Genomic DNA, 18102 nt, shown 5'->3' with positions numbered 1-18102 from the left:
ACTGGTTGGATCTCCTTGCAGTCCAAGGAACTCTCAAGAGTCTTCTCCAACACTACAGTTCAAAAGTATCAATTCTTCTGAGCTCAGCTTTCTTTACAGTCCAACTCTCACATCCATACATGACCACTGAAAAACCATAGCCTTGACTAGACGGATCTTTGTTGGCAAAGTAATGTCTCTGCTTTTGAATATGCTATCTAGGTTGGTCATAACTTTCCTTCCAAGGAGTAAGCGTCTTTTAATTTCATGGCAGTCACCATCTGCAGTGATTTTGGAGCCCCCCAAAATAAAGTCAGCCACTGTTTCCACTGTTTCTCCATCTATTTGCCATGAAGTAATGGGACCAGATGCCATGATCTTAGTTTTCTGAATGTTGAGCTTTAAGCCAACTTTTTCACTCTCTTCTTTCACTTTCATCAAGAGACTCTTTAGTTATTCTTCACTTTCTGCCATATATTACATATTCATATTTTATGCTTAAAATTATGATTTTTCATATTTTCCTTTAATAAATTTAACCCTATTTTTTAAAGTTTTATTGAATCATAAACAGTATACAATACACTATACACTATTTTAAATATTATATGCAATTCAATAAGTTTGGGATATGTTCACTATGTTGATTGTGGTGATGGTTTTACAGGTGTAAATGTAGTTCAAAACTGGATTTCTTCTCTTCTGATTTGATTCAAATCATCTTTGTATTGTAGCAGTGCCTCCTTGCTTCACTCAGTGTACTTACTCTTGTGAAGTTTTTTAAGAAAAATATTTAATTTAACAAATCCACTTTGGAGATGTACATAATCAACAGAGAAGCCCAAGTTATCCACATAAAGTTATTATGCAATTATGTATTCATTATTATATGTAGTCAAGAAAATTTCTTTCATTCTGAGCCAAGAACTCCACTAGGCATCAGAATATTTCTAAACTATTACTAAACTGAATGAGATGAAGAGGCTATATTTTCTGTGTATAGTTTGATATACAAGAGATAATAGTTGAAAAGTCACTCAGGAGGCTGGGGGACTGGATGTAAGATAAACACAGAGTGCTCTGTGAATAACATGAGAGTCCTTACCTAATCTTGTGGAAGACTTCCTAGAGGAAATGATGTCTGAAAACAAGTAGGATCTATCCACTGAAGGGAGAAATATGTGAGTGTTCCAAGAAGAGGGGACTGAATTTGCAAGACCTCCAAGGGGAGAGAGACAAAGAAACCTGAAAGTCACCCAGCACATCTGGACCAGTTGAGTTTATCACAATTTGAAACACAGCAGGGCCTGGTGGATCACCTTAAAATCCCTAATTCCCTGGTCCAGAGATGATGAGATTAAAGAATTGATTGTAATAATAAAATTCCAGTGACACTTTTGTCAAGAGTTGTAGCTTGAGTCTGTGTGTGATGCGTTACTTTAAATTAGATGAATAAAACTGTGAAGCAAACAAGTTCAAGAAGTATTTATGAGATCCACACTGTAGGTCTTAAAACAGAGAAAGCTGAAGAGAGAGGACTATGACAAAAAAAACAAAAATCAAAGCTGCTGCCCAGGTTTCTAATTTGACTGAAGAAATAAATTATGATGCTGCTTATAGAATTAAAGCATGAAGAGGGAGGTGAGGGTTTAGTTAGTTTTGATCCACTGTGTACTCAAACTGATAGGTCTGGTGGATAATTACTTAGAAACTTTGGTTTAAGCCTCAGTGAAGAATTTGAGGCTGAACAGATGATGTTAGTATTTCTTTTTATTGAGATGTAATTGATATGCACCATTGTATAAGTTAAGGTGTACTGTGTGTTGATTTGATAAGTTTATATACTCCAATGTGATTACCACCATAGAGTTAGCTAACACCTTTATCACATCACATAATTATCATTTTCTTTCTTTCTTTTTTTGGTAATGAGAACAATTGAGATCCAGTCTCTTAGCAACTTGGAAGTTTACAAAATAGAATTGTTGCTTATAATTGTTATGCTGTGCAACAGATCTCAGAACATATTTAACCTAGTTGAAAATTTGTGTCTTAAACCGCCTCTCCCCAAATACCCCACCTCCCAGGCTGTAGTAACCACCATTCTACTTTCGGTTTCCACAAATTTGGCTTTTTGAGATTCTATCTGTATGTGATGTCATTCTAGTCTCAAGCTATATGCTCTGTGATCCTGTACTTGAAGCTTTGAGAATACCTTAAATGCAGAGTAACATTTTCTACAGTCATACATTATTTTGTTTCATACCTGGTTCTGAATTTTCCAAATTCCATATACTACACATATGTTATCAAACATAAATATCAAGCTTGAAATCCTTATACCTTAAAACTTTCCATCTTAAAACCTTTGCTAAAAGCCCTGAGTCTCTGTCTTCTTTAGGAAAAGATACCTCAAGATTCATTTTAAAAACAGAAAGAATCACATAGTGAATTAATCAAATTAATATTAAAGTCCTCACATAGTACCAGGAACATATGATTTTTTTTTTTTAGTCTGTACAATAAAAAGGATGATCCAAAATAAAACTATGTTTTTTGTTACATGTATGGTGACCTTTGGGTTTCCCCAGTGGCCCACTGGTAAAGAATCTGCCTGCAATCCAGGAGCCACAGAAGGTATGGGTTGGATCCCTGTGTTGGAAAGATATCCTGGAGGCGGGCATGGCAACCCACTGCAGTGTTCTTGCTTGGAGAATCCCATGGACAGAGGAGCTGGGTGAGTTACAGTCCATAGGGTCACAAAGAGTCAGACATGACTGAAGCAACTAAGCACGCACACAGGCATGGTGACCTTTATGTGTAAGATAAACAAATTTTTCCACACATTTATTTATCGACAGTAGTGTTTTAATAGAAGGATTGCTCATCTTCAAATAGTTTAATACTACAGATAATGAAATAGCTTTATAAATCATGGATATTGACCTTAATAAGTCACTCATCCAAGAGATTAAAAAGAAAAAATAGAATGCATCAGTAGCACAAAACCAGTGTTTCAGTTTTTCACTTTTAGTGATAGAAATGCCAGGCACTCAAATGAGGAGATATGTTTTCAATCACATTTGTGAGTCTAAATATAACTTTACAAGAAAATTGGATGCCAGGTAGCAATATAAAAAATAGATCCTGATATGATGTTTATGTTCCTATGAATAAAGTTCTTTTATTATGATGCTTAATTATTTTTATGTGAATATAAGATCCTGAGGTACTGATAACTGTTTTTTAAAAAATAATCTGACAAGAACTTCCCCATGAAAAAGAAGAATTATATGAATTTTAACCTAGTTTAGATCCTGGTTTTGACTGATTCTTGTATCTGTTATTCTATATAAAGTATTTAAACATTTATAATTTTGATTTTAGTTCATTTGTCTTGACCTTATTCTAAAGTAGGAGGATCTTTTTCTTCTCCATTCAAATTTCTATATTCTTTTGTGTCAGTTACTACTGTTGAATAGTAAATCACTCTCAAATTTAGTATCTTCAAACCATAGAAAGTTATTATTTTATGCACATCTACATTAATTTGATGGTTTCACTAACTGGCATGGGCTTGTCATGCATCTGTGGTCAGATTTCTGGGAGCTGGCTGCTCTGGAAGACCAGGCTGGATTGCAGGCAGATTCTTTACCACTGGGCCACTGGGGAAACCCAAAGGCCACCATACATGTAGCAAAAAACGTTTTGGTCTGCCTTCTAGTCTGCCTGGAAGATCAGGCAGATTCTGGACCCTGCTCAGAGTTATATGGTCTCCTGTGGGCTTCCTAGGTGGCGCTAGTGGTCAAGAACCCACCTGTCAATGCAAGAAGAGATAGACATGTGTTGAATCCCTGGGTCAGGAAGATCTCCTGGAGGAGGGCATGGCAAGCCACTCCAGTATTCTTGCTTGGAGAATACCATGGATTGAGAAGCCTGGCAGGCTACAGTCCATGGGGTCGCAAAGAGTCAGACATGACTGAACTGACTTAGCATGCATGCATGTGGTCAAGAGGGTTTGCCCAGTCTGGTTCCTTATTGTGGGCAGGACCTCAAGAGAGACAGCAGAAGTGAGCATCTAAGAGCTAAAGCAAGTTACACAGTCAGTCCAGATTCAAAGGGAAAATTTTCAAAGTCATGCTGCAAAGGATGAGGGGACATAGGAAGGCTTGGAAAAATAGAGGCCATTTTTGGACATTAATCCTAACACATAGTATATGGTTTATTAATTTAGTTGCTTACAAATCATTCAGTAATTGAGAAGGGACTTTTTAAAAAGACAATTATCATTGGCATTAAAGAAGACAATACATCATTATTTTTAACATTTTCTTTATTGTTAATTCTTATTACTAGTTGCAAACTATGAAATGTCTTGTAAGTATTTTATATGACTTTTAATTTTCATGTTGATATCCTATTTATTTTTGAGCACCTATCAAGTAATATATTTTACGCACAAAGATGAAGCACCATCTGCTTCACATTCAGTAAGTTCAGTTTATCAGAAAGACAGTAAAGATAAAAGAAAAAAATAATACATCATGGTTGTCTAAAAGCTGTGCAAAATTCACTATGGAAATCATGGTGAAGGAAGAACTATCCCTTTCTGTGGGGGTTAGGGGATGATTTCATTAGATGAAAAGACTTGATTACCAGCTAGAGATGAACAGGAGTTCATTATACAGAGGGTAAAGGGGAGGATGTGTATGCTACATACAGGGACCACTAAATAAATCAGCATATCCAGCAGTCAGGAGGAGAGGGCTGATGTTGAAGTCAGAAGTTTGACAGGGATTAGACTGTGAAAGTTCTTTTCTTTTGTGAAAGGCCTTTCTATGTGAAAGGCCATATCTTTTCCTATCCCACCATGCCTCCACTATGAGTTGTTTATTTTTTTTTCCCCCAAGTGTTTACTAATCTGACTTTGAGCTCTAAGAAAGTGATTGGGCAATATTTTCTGTTTTCTTTATTAATTTTTGTGCCTCTTTCTTTTCATTCTTTTTTTTTTTTTTTAGAAAAACAGTACAAATGTTTGTAGAAACCCATGGCTTCTCTCTCCTGGGCTTCCCTCATAACTCTTGGTAAAGACTCCACCTCCAATGCAGGAGACCCCGGTTCTATTCCTGGATCAGGAAGATCCCCAGGAGCAAGGATAGGGCACCCACTCTGGTGTTCTTGGGCTTCCCTAGTGTCTCAGCTGGTAAATAATCCGCCTGCAATACGGGAGACCTGGGTTTGATCCCTAGTTGGGAAGACCCTTTGGAGAAGGGAAAGGCTACCCACTCCAGTATTTTGGCCTGGAGAATTTCATGGACTAAATAGTTCATGAGGTCTCAAGGAGTTGGACAGGACTGAGAGACTTTCACTTTCACTTTCTCTCTCCTATCTGCCACAACCACCAATCAAGCAGCAACATGGGTCAATGAACTCATTTATGACCGTTAACCTTCATTGCTTCAGTCTTCCATGTCATGCTGTTGGCTGGAAAGCAGAAAGACCCAACTTCCATTTGGGTTTAAGAAATTAAACAAAGGACATTTCAGGCCTATAAATGTATTCCACATTTCATAATTCAGTGTTTGCCAAAGCCTAACATGGGAGTTGCAGGCATTAGTTCCATTAATAGAAAGTGTAAATTCATTTCCAGTTTGAAATTTCTTTAGTGCAAATAGATTTCACAGTCTTACACCAGAAGAAAGCTTGCACTGGGGCAAGTCTGGGCACCCGTGGGTCTTGGATATTATTTATAATACTGTCTCCTGTAATATCACCATTGCCCTGAACACATGAGTTAGCAGAGTTTTAGAGCTAGAAGACAGAAAATTTCTAGATTTTCTCTCCTTGATATCAGAAAGGAAGTTTTTTGTTTATCATTGCTGTTTTTGCTATTTTAGTTCTAGGTTTACAGCCCAGTCCACAGTTAGTGCTCAAAAAATGACTGTCACATGAATCTAGTTTAATTTTCCTGTCTTATCAAAAGAGAAATATTTCTTAAAGGTCAAGGTCACTATTTTAGCATAATGTCATCTATGGAAGTTTAATTGCTATAGTTTTTTCCAGATGTTTCCCCTCCTCCTCAAGTTTATTTGTAACTTTATATATCTTTCCTCTACCATAATGAATAGTCAGATGTTCTAATCCTGGTCAGTAATGTTATTTATGTCTCACTAGTTTCCAATGCTTTTTTGATAATCCTTAAAAACTGAGGCCAGATAACAGTTCATCCATAGGTATTTTCAGAATTAGGCTGTTTATTCTGGAGGTCACAATACTGTCCCTCATTAAGTAAAATAAATTTAGCTCAATGGTTTGAAATTGATGGACCAGTAATCTCTTTTCTACCCTTAATCTACATTGCTAATTTCAGTAGAGAGGCTAATAATTGCTTCCTTATTAAAGCTGTTAATTGTACTCTCTTTGCCGGTAATCTGTAGACAAATGAAGTTCCAACCATCCCTGCATGGTTTTATTTAGGTTTTTTTTTTTTTTTTGTAACTTGTAACTCCTTTAACACCATTAATAGAAGTAAAGTTTTGACATAAGGTACCTAACCTATGTACGGACGTGCTCATTCCTGTTCAAATCTTTGTGACTCCGTGGACTGTAGCCCCCCAGGCTCCTCTGTCCATTGGATTTTTCAGGCAAGAATATTGGAGTGGGTTGCCATTTCCTCCTGCAGGTGATCTTCCTTACTCAGGGCTCGGACCCAAGTCTTCTACTTGGCAGGTGGATTCTTTATCACTGCACCACCTGGGAAACCCCCATCTAATCTATATACAATACTAAGTCTGATTTTATAAGAATTGGAACCAGAAACCTTAGAGTCTAGGCCAATTAAATTAAGCCAGATGCTGAACTTGAGTTCAACCTTTTAGATGTAAAGCCACAGTGGACATTAGGACATATTAAAGTCTTTGAGGAACAGAAAAGATATAACTCATTGGGAAATTTGTGTTTGTAGAGAGATAGGTGACTTAGCAACCAAGTGCAAATGCATACATAGGCTAGTGCATTAGATAATACAGAGAAAAGCAGAGATGAAAAGAAGAGATGGTTTTAGTTTCTAACGTTCAAATTCCAGATCCATGTACCTTGGGTGTGCATATTTTCTATTCCCACAAATATTTAGATCATCTATGTACTTTAACAAAAGAAATTCCTATACCTGCATTGGCATGAATGTCTTTCTCTTATTGCGATTAAACAATAACTAACACAGTATAGCTTTTGAAGTTTCTAAGTCCACTATTAGAAATACCTTTTTTTGAAATCTTTGTAGCTGACATTAGCATTGCTAGAGTTGCTGTTCTTCTAGACACTCTACTTTCCAGTTCTTAATATGACCTTTGGTTACAAAGGGCGGCCACTCCATCAGCTCTGAAATATTGATAAGGGGCACTGTTTAGCTTGTAAACCAAGCATCAGTAGGCGAGTGTTTGAAAGCAGGCTTCCTGCTCAATTTTCCATTCTGCAAATGAGTGTTGGCTTTAAAGGTCAAGAATGGTACCACAGGGATGTTTTTATTGCGTTAACCAGACTTCTCAGCTCTGAATCACCTTCTTTCCAAAGCTGTAGAAGCAGAGGCTCTAAAATAAATTTAGTCATTACTTTTTATGATATTACCTCCCCTTCTTTGCCTGTCTGGAAAAATGCATAATAATGGCTGACAGTGGAAAAGAGCTTTTCAATTTTTCCTTGGAAGAAAGGGAAGGAGAAAATCAAAGAGGAAACAAAATACAACAGGCTTTAGAATATTCCTTTCTACTTTTGTTTGACAGTGACTGAACTGGCTCATGGTTTTCTAGAACTATGAGCAAAGCTGCTTAAAAAGGCCAAATCAGAGCTCCTACACAATTTAATCAGTTAATTATTCAACCCATTTATTTTTTATGAAGAGATATATGTAGTATTAGAATATTTATTTCCTCAAGATGAATAATTTATTTGTTTTTAAGAAGCTTATATTTTATTCTAGGAAATATACATACCTAACTTAAAAATCGGAGAAGGCAGTTGGCACCCCACTCCAGTATTTTGCCTGGAAAATCCCATGGATGGAGGAGCCTGGTAGGCTGCAGTCCATGGGGTTGCTGAGGGTCAGACACGACTGAGTGACTTCACTTTCACTTTTCACTTTCATGCATTGGAGAAGGAAATGGCTACCCACTCGTGTTCTTGCCTGGAGAATCCCAGGGACAGGGAAGCCTGGTGGGCTGCCATCTATGGGGTTGCACAGAGTCAGACATGACTGAAGTGACTTAGCAATAGCAACCTGAAAATACCAAACACATGCCTATATATAGGCCTATGTGTTACATAAAACAGTTACTTAAACCATTAGTACTGTTTACTATGACTTTAAGGGAAAACACACAATAATGGTGAAAATATAATTAATTCACACATTTTTCATCCACAAAAATGTGTTGGTTTCTTTGGCTTAATGTGCTTATCACAAGTTTAACATCTCATGTAAAATGTGATCTTTTGATTGATTTTTTTTTCCTTTTAACTAGACTATTCATTTTATGTCCAAGTTTTTTTTTTCATGTTTAAATATTAATCCTTAATATTCTGGGCTCCCTTCTTGTGTTGTTGTTTAGTCATTCAGTAGTGTCCGACTTTTTGCAAACCCATGGACTGCAGTCCGCCAGGCTCCTCTGTCAATGGGATTTCCCAGGCATGGGGTGGGGAGGGAGGCGGGAGGCGGATTCAGGATGGGGGGCACTTGCACCTGTTGCTGATTCCTGTCTATCTATGGGCAACAATCACCACAATATTATAAAGTAATTATCCTCCAATTAAAATAAATTAATTAATTATAAAAGAGAAATTTGAGTGGGTTGCCATTTCCTTCTCCAGGGGATCTTCTTGACCTACGGATCAAAACTGCATCTCCTGCTTGCAAGGTGACTTCTTTGCCACTGAGCCACTAGGGAAGCCCCCCTTCTTGTGTATTTTTCCCCCATTATTTCTTTCTAGGTATATTCTCTTACAAGTTTTATTATCCTTTTCCCTGTTCCAGTAGCATCTTAGTTTCAATGTGAGCCATGCTGGTCATGTCGCTAAGTCTTCCCTTTGCCTTTCAAGGCTTTGTGGCCAGCATATTATAGAAACACCCTTTCCCCATTTCAAGTACTCCTGATGGGAAAATCAACAAAGATACTCACTCCCCTTGACCAAGGGATTGGCATCTAACCCAAGCCAGGCTAATGAATTTATTATTTTAGGTGCCTCTGTGGCATTTGGTTTCAAGGGAGTTGTGACTTCACTAATTGGATTGGGACTGTAGTAGAGATAAGTGTGTGAATGTCTATCATCTCACACACATACTTTCTTCTTCCTGGATTTTTCCTAGGGTTGTACTTAAAAAAAAAAAAAAAAAAAGATAGAGAGAAGAAGAAGAAATGGAAAATAATGAGCTCTACTCAGGGAGTGGATGGAATTGTTCCTTCTTGTTTTTCTTCTAAATCACTGTTATCCTACGTAAGAAATCTCAAGTCAGGACTTTGAAATGAAAGAGAGCAAGTCTAACTTAGCACTCTACCTTGCTCCCCACCCATCCATGGAGGGGAACTGGAGAAAAAGGGAAAGAGGCTGAACACATTGCAAACTATGCATCTCAAATGAAAACTGTGAAAGTGTTAGTTGCTCAGTCACATCCAACACTTTGCGACCCCATGGACTGTAGCCCCCCAGGCTCCTCTGTCCACAGGATTCTCCAGGCAAGGATACTGGAGTAGGGTGCCATTCTCCTCTCCAGGGGATCTTCCCAACCCAGGTTTCCTGCACTTCAGGGAGCATCTCAAATGAGTGAGTCCCTATCTCCCTTCTGCTTCACAACGCTCTTGATAAAGAAGTTGGGACTTCTGTTTGTCAACTTTCTGGGCGATGTTGTATGAGATAAACTGAGTGACCCTGCAATTAAAGCAAGTAAAATGCTACATACAATTTAAAAAGAAGACTGTATTTATGAATGGGCATGAAAATAAGAAATAATCAGATGCCCCAAATATAGTGAAAGCAGCATCCCCAGGACAAAAGAGCTGGATCTAATTTCCTCTCAGAGGGTTTCTGAAAACCTTGGATTTTGACTTTAATACTAACTCTACCATATATGACAAGTGACATTTAGCATTTTCTTAACATGGTGAAGCTAATAGGATGAATAAGAATTAAACCCTTATGGCACCCCACTCCAGTACTCTTGCCTGGAAGATCCCATGGACGGAGGAGCCTGGTAGGCTTCAGTCCATGGGGTCGCTAAGAGTCGGACACGACTGAGCGACTTCACTTTCACTTTCACTCAGAAGGGTGGGTTCCTAGGTGGAGCTGCTAAGTAGCTTCAGTCGTGTCTGACTCTGTGTGACCCCATAAACGGCAGCCCACCAGGCTCCTCTGTCCCTTGGATTCTCCAGGCAAGAACACTGGAGTGGGTTGCCATTTCCTTCTCCAATGCATGAAAGTGAAAAGTGAAAGTGAAGTCACTCAGTTGTGTCCGACTCTTCGCAACCCCGTGGACCACAGCCTACCAGGCTCCTCCGTCCATGGGATTTTCCAAGCAAGAGTGCTGGTGGAGTGGGGCGCCTAGTGGTAAAGAATCTGCCTGCCATTGCAGGAGACACAAGAGATGCAGGTTTGATCTTTGGTCAGGAAGGGAATGGCAACCCACTCCAGTATTTTCACCTGGAGAATCCTATGGACAGAGGAGCCTGGTGGCCTAAAGTCCATGGGGTTGCAAAGAGTTGGACATGACTGAGCAACTGAGAACCACCACTACCACTCAGGAGGATGATATGGATCCTTCCAAATCCAGATGGACTAGATAATCAAGAAAATGGATAAACTGAGATTTCAGGACAATACAAATAAAAAAGTATATCCCAGACTAGATTATTTTTCACGTTCCAGAGAAATTGTAAAACCCCCAAAGAGAAGATCTTAAAAAGTGGAGGATAAGTTTGGAAGGGTCGTGATCTTCAGAGTAAGGATGGATTGACAGTCTCACCATGGCAACAATGAAGGTAGAGTTACATCTGTATCAAATTACATTTGCCTGTATTGAGTTACATCTGCATAAATTACATCTGTATTGAATTCAGTGTTAACCTAGAATGCTATTTCCAACAAATGATCTTTTAGGAAAGTAGGTGAATAAGGACATTTGTAGATAACAAAACAGAATTTGCTATTAACCACCCTCCTTGGACAGTTTCTAACAAAAGAAGGAAGGTTGACTAAAGATGTTTTTTAATACTGAAAGTAAAATTTAGCAACTATTGATTGCATAAAAGCAAAAACGAAAATGATGGATAAAGCCGTAATTTGATGTAGGTTAAATTTTAAAAATATTTGCATTAAATGATTGTATCACCGACTCAATGGGCATGAATTTGAGCAGGAGAGAGTGAAGGAAAGGGAAACCTGGCATGCTGCAGTCCATGGGGCTGCAAAGAGTCAGGCATGATTCAGTGGCTGAACAACAACAACAAGTAAATAGAAAGAAATAGGAGTATACAAGGCCTCAACAGGTAGAGAAGAGAAGCACAGTGTTTGAACAATAACATTCAATTCATACAGAAGCTGGGAAAGGTGAGGAGGGTGAGGTGGGTCCCTAACAGTGATCCTGCTGGAATGACAGCTACCAGGCAGGCTGATCCTTTGAGATTGGAATACAGACTAATTAATACCTTAGAACTCATCTGGTAAACTCTTGTTGTCAACTCGAGGAAAACAGAAACAGCTTGTAATACCACTCTTCAAAATTAATTGAGATGGGGCAGAGTTTACCTGGAATAATTTTGAGGCTAGGAGGGAAGGTTAGAATTAATTCAGGTGGATCTTACATGAAGTGGGGGTTGTGAAACACTCATTAGCTGCAACTATCCTATTTTCTTTGGTACAAAGTATAGAGACTGATTAATTGAAAAGCATTTCCTATTGAAATGATGTACAATATCCTCTTCTGTTCTTTACAGAGTACATGTTATAAAATAAAACTTACTGGAAAGGGAGATAAATTAGGAGTTTGGGTTTAGCATACACACTACTACAAATAAAATAGATAAAGAACAAGGACCTACTCTATAGCACAGGGAAATATAGTCAATATCCAAATATATCTACAATGGAAAAGAATATGAAAAAAAATATACATTTATATATAACTAGACCACTTTACTGTACCACTGAAACCAACACAACATTGTAAATTCACTGTAATTCAATAAAAAGTGGTTATAAAAATTAGAGAGTTATATTTTTGTGTAGAAGTCAAATATACTGCAATGTAAACTGCAAAGGCTTGTTTCAGTGTGTTTCAATAGTGTTACTGTTTTCAAATGTAGATGCTCCAAGTGTCAGCAAGAATATATCAGACCAAAAAGAATAAGAGCTATTTTCCTAAAAAATTTATGCTTTCAATATGATTATGTCATCTTGGAAAAGTTTCTAATTTTCATTTAATTAACATATGATAGTATATTTAGGGAAATAAGCTTACTGAAATGTCCTTTCATATTTGTTTTTGTAGACAGGTGACATTAATTGATTATAATGAAAATTATAAATTACTCTATAATTTAAGGGTCTAATCAAAATAATTAGAACTCTGAGTGATTCAGTTATTTGATTTGATTAATTTAGTGCATAATAATGTTTTTATTTAGAGAAATCAAAAAGTTTGGATGAAATTATAACAAGATAAAGGATATCAAAAAAGTAAATCAAAATTTTTAAGAACTTGAAGGACCAAAATATTTTACATCTTGATATGATGTTAAAAGTTTCCAAACTTTCTAATATATTGAATTATATAAAATAAGGAATAATGACCATTTACAGGTATTTCTAATTAAACTGATTTATTCTTTATAAACTGAATTTCTGTTGTAAGTTTGTCATCTTTCTCATTTGGCCTTGTAAATAGTATTTATTTGTTTTGGATTTTGTTCAGTGTGAGATATTTTCTCTACACATTAAGCCTTATATTAAGAAATGTATCTGTTTACTTTTAGAATGTTTAGAAACTCTTTGTCATCTTTCCTCAGATTCATTGTCATTCAAGTCCCTGATTTTCTGAATTGTGTCTGTCATCTTATTCTATCTTTGAAAAGACATTAACAACTTCCTTTATAACTATTGATTTCACCATACATTGCTGGCCCCACAGAGCCTCAGGCTAACTTAGTGAATGTATGATTTATTTACTTCTTACATCCAGTTGCTAACTTCTTTGCTTCTCTTTTGACTATGCTGCTGCTGCTGCTAAGTCACTTCAGTCGTGTCCGACTCTGTGTGACCCCATAGACAGCAGCCCACCAGGCTCCCCTGTCCCTGGAATTCTCCAGGCAAGAAAGCTGGAGTGGGTTGCCATTTCCTTCTCCAATGCATGAAAGTAAAAAGTGAAAGTGAAGTCGCTCAGTCGTGTCTGACCCTCAGCGACCCCATGGACTACAGCCTTCCAGGCTCCTCCGTCCATGGGATTTTCCAGGCAGGAGTACTGGAGTGGGATGCCATTGTCTTCTCCGCTTTTGACTATATGTTTCAAGTAAAAAACAAAAAGAACAACTTTGTTACAAGTAAAATAAATTAAGTTTTGGTTTGAATCTGCAAAATATTCAGCATTAATTAAAGAAAGTACACACAAGTGATTCTTTCGCCCAGTAATTTTTATCTGGTTAAGTTCTGCTAACAATATAATTCATCATGTAAAAATGGTTCGATTCCTGCATCATTTATTATTACAGTGGTCTTTAAATATTGCCTGCCTCAAGAATCTAGAACTCAGTTTGCATTATATGGCTGCTAAACCCTTATATTCCCAAATGAGAATAAAAGAATACCATCAAGAAAGAGGAAAATGACTCTGAGTATGTGGAATGAGATGGAAACAAGGCTATTCCACAGCCACAGAAATGCACAAACATCCCCTCTTCTGTTTGCCATGAACAATTTTTTTTTTTTGCCATAACAATGCTAACCATATTTCATTCCTCAGTGTCCTAGAGAAATATTATTAAAATGTATTTATATTAATAATTAGTTGTTGTTGTTTAGTTTCTAAGTCATGTCTGACTCTCTTGCCACTTGATGGACTATAACCCACCAGGCTCCTCTGTCCATGGGATTTCCCAAGCAAGAATACTGGATAATTGAAGACTGACCTCTGCTTTCTTAAACCACCATCTTTAGAATTATCCAGCAGAGGTCCAAACACCCTATGAATTCCTTTCCAAGCCCTTCTTTTGAGACGCCCTACAGCTACTCTGGAGGGTGTTCACCCTTGCTGTGCCAAAACTAATAGACTCTGACTCTGTTATGCATCCATCTGAGGTTTTACTACAGGACTAGCATCATTTCCTGCCACGTGTCTTTATTTCCTGGTCAGAAGGGCAATTAGTAGAGCCCCTGTGATCTTAGACCATCTACCTTGTGGGAACACAACAGCAACCATGTCATTTGCATTTCTTTGATGATCAAAAGAGAAGGTAATTGTGTGTGAATTATAAAATATTACTCAAATTTTAGTTACTAATGCTATCATATTCCATTTTCCTACTATTTAGGAAGAATTCCATTTTTGTCACCCAACGTCCACGGCCACTTGTACTAGCTTTCACTGATAGATAATTCTACTTTCTGCACTGCACTTAGAGGTAAGTCTGATTGCTTAAAACGTGTCATCAACAGTTTATTAATTGAAGATGCAGGGCTCAAAAATACGTTTCTTAAGCTTCTCTACTTACCTCTGTATATCTTATGACTGATGTTTATTTGGTAGACTCCCTTGACTCTGATTTTAAGTAATTCATAAGAAGCAGAGTATAATTGGCAAGCTGTCTAACAAGAAGAATATTATGTTTCCTGAATACTGTTGGATTGTAAACCAAGTAATGTACCAAACATGTCAGACTTTTGTAGTCATGGTTGCTGCTGCTACTGCTGCTAAGTCGCTTCAGTCATGTCCGACTCTGTGTGACCCCAGCGACGGCAGCCCACCAGGCTTCCCCATCCCTGGGATTCTCCAGGCAAGAACACTGGAGTGGGTTGCCATTTCCTTCTCCAATGCATGAAAGCGCAAAGTGAAAGTGAAGTCGCTCAGTCGTGTCAGACTCTAGCGACCCCATGGACTGTAGCCCACCAGGCTCCTCCGTCCATGGGATTTCCCAGGCAAAAGTACTGGAGTGGGATGCCATTGCTTTCTCCGTTGTAGTCATGGTACGTAAGCAAAAAGCAGGATTCCATTTCAAACCTAATATCCAAATCTCCAGGGCTGGAATCCAAGCATCCTAATATTTTAGAAGTACCCAGAGCACACTAAAGTAGGATTCCAAAGAAAGGTCTAGATAACTATGCTCTTGACAAATCTTATATAGATCTTAAATTTCTAAAAAAGTTTCATCTTTCAAATCACAGAAGGGAAAAAAAAAAAAAGTTCATGAGTCAAAACCATTTTCAAATAACCTGAACATTTTGTTTTAATATTTCCAAAAAAAAACTATAGTATTTCAAGGAAAAGAAAGTCAAGAGGCAAAGTAAAATTTTCTTACTCCAAAAACAGTGATAGCAGACATAGAGAAGAGCCCTGTGGTTGCCAAGGGGAGAGGAGTGTGGGAGGGGAGGATTGGAAGTTTGGGATTAGCAGATGAAAGCTATCAATATTACATATGGAATGGAGAAATAGCAAGGTTCTACTGTACAACACTGGAAACTATATTCAAAATCCTGTGATAAACCATAATGGAAAAAATGTGAAAAAGAATGTATATGTATAATTGAATCACTGTTCTGTACGGTGTAAGTTAACATAACATTGTAAATCAAGTACACTTCAATACTCTTTTTTTAAAGGGATATAATAAATTATTCAGTTGTCATTTATGACATCTCTAGTAGATTGAAAATTCTCTAATTCTTTGTAGCCCTACCATGATTTACATCAGCTTTAAAAATTATCATTAAGGTAGAAGAGGGATCAGAATTTTTTTCGGTTAATGGGTCACAGGGTAAAGATGTTAAACCTTTCAGTCATTCAGCTTCTATCTCAACTACTTAAGTCTGCCATTATAGTACAAAAGCAATCCTGGCAAACAAGTGAATGGGTGTGGATGTGGTTCAGAAATTTTTAATTTACTAAAAAAATCACAGGCCTCAGTGTGCCAGTCCCTGACATGGAAGTTAATTCCTTTTTCTTTTTTTAATGATTATTATTAAGAAATCTAAATGTTTGTAAAAAAAATTTTGAGACCATTTGAGGGCTTGGCATCTGATGCAGTACCTAAGGAATCCCAAAATTTAAATATTGTCAGTGGCTTATGATGCTTAATTTTTAGCTTTTTCTCAAGAAGTGCATTTAAAAAAAAAGTTTCTTTAACATTTTAACTTATCTTGTTAGATAGGAAGTTAGGCATGAGCATGGAGGGGTGGCCTAGCTGAAAAAGAGTGCAAGCTGATCTCTAAACCCCACCCCAGACCCTCCAGGAGAGCTCACACATGTGCTACACAATAACCACACTTTTCCAACTCCAGTGCTATCCCCCTAGGTGCACACTGGATACAAACTAACCACAGGAACTGCTCCAACTCCCTCACATGCACTCTTAATGCACAGCTGTGTCCTCAAGTGACCTTAGGCAACTGGGAGCCAAATGGTTTGCTAAGTTGCTTTAGTCTGTCCGACTCTCTGCGATCCCATGGACTGTAACCCACCAGACTCCTCTGTCCATGGGATTCTCCAGGCAAGAATACTGGAGTGGGTTGCCATATCCTCCTCCAGGGGATCTTCCGGACCCAGAGACTGACCCCGTGTCTCTTATGTCTCCTGCGTTAGTACCTGGGTTCTTTACCACTAGTGCCACCTGGGACTCCCCGTGGAAAGAGCACAGGCCCTAGAGCATGTGGGCTTCAGCAGTTGCAGCTCCCAGGCTCTAGAGCACAGGCTCAATAGTTGTGGCACATGGGTTTAGTTGCTCCTTGGCATATGGAAATCTTTCTAGATCAGGGATGGAACTTGTGTCTGCTGTGTTGGCAGGCAGATTCTTTACCACTGAGCCACCTGGGAAGCCCCTCTTCTACTCTTGATTCCTGCACTTTCCAAATAAATTATCTGACCTTCTATCTTTTGTCAGAGCATCCGACTTTGGAGTAATTCAGTCACCATGCAAAATTGATAAATGTCATTTCTTTCACAATTTTTTATCAACAGTGGGTGTGTTATTCTGAGATAGCAAACCAAAATATAATTTCCAACATTTTGGATTGTTTTAAATTGATTAATAAGTAAGCTGAGTATTTGGACACTTTCTAAGGGAGATAAAGATCCATATACTAAGAAAACCAAAGTACTTAGTCACAAAGCAGTGTTCTGCTTATCTTTAGTTTTCCTTATAAAAATTTAAATTATATATAACATGGTAAATTCAACGTGACTTATAAGTCACTTGTAATGTACTTAAAATTAGCATATTTTAAAAGTAATTTTATATTTTATTACATGTTTTATATTTTATATAATTTTTATAGTATATATTATACTATATAATATGTATTATATATAAATATTATATATTTTTATAGTAATTTTATATTTTATTACATGTTGGAAAAGACTCTGATGCTGGGAGGGATTGGGGGCAGGAGGAGAAGGGGACGACAGAGGATGAGATGGCTGGATGTCATCACTGACTCGATGGACGTGAGTCTGAGTGAACTCCGGGAGTTGGCGATGGACAGGGAGGCCTGGCGTGCTGCAATTCATGGGGTCACAAAGAGTCGGACACGACTGAGTTACTGATCTGATCTGATCTGATTACATGTTTTTATATATTTTAAAAACCTGCATATGTATATTGTCATTATTATTCAAACTAACTTGTAAAAAATGAGAAATGAAATTGTTAACTCAGAAGAAAATAGTTCTTAAACAGAAATGGAGCATATTAGTGTGTCCTGCCTAGAAAACAGGTGTTCTCAGCAGAGCACTCTCATTTCCTGAGAACTTGCTAACTTGCTGAGATTTTGATATTGCTTTTGTCATGTCCTTGAATTGTTCTTAATAAAATTTCCTAGTTCTGCAAAAGGGAAACTTGTAATAATTCTTGATTTTCTTCATTTGCAGAA

General features: G+C 37.6%; 1 long non-coding RNA gene across 1 annotated transcript in view; it reads left to right on the top strand.

Annotated features, from left to right (window-relative positions):
* Positions 1-14593, top strand: part of LOC129633214 (uncharacterized) — a 97595-nt gene extending 83002 nt beyond the window's left edge. Inside the window, exon 3 of the long non-coding RNA XR_008704960.1 lies at positions 14550-14593. This is a non-coding gene — a long non-coding RNA (uncharacterized LOC129633214). The remainder of the gene's footprint in view (positions 1-14549) is intronic.
* The last annotated feature ends 3509 nt before the right edge of the window (positions 14594-18102 follow it).

The sequence above is a fragment of the Bubalus kerabau genome, chromosome 18 (assembly GCF_029407905.1).
Source record: "Bubalus kerabau isolate K-KA32 ecotype Philippines breed swamp buffalo chromosome 18, PCC_UOA_SB_1v2, whole genome shotgun sequence".
NCBI lineage: Eukaryota > Metazoa > Chordata > Mammalia > Artiodactyla > Bovidae > Bubalus > Bubalus kerabau.
This window is presented reverse-complemented; position numbering and strand designations above follow the sequence as displayed.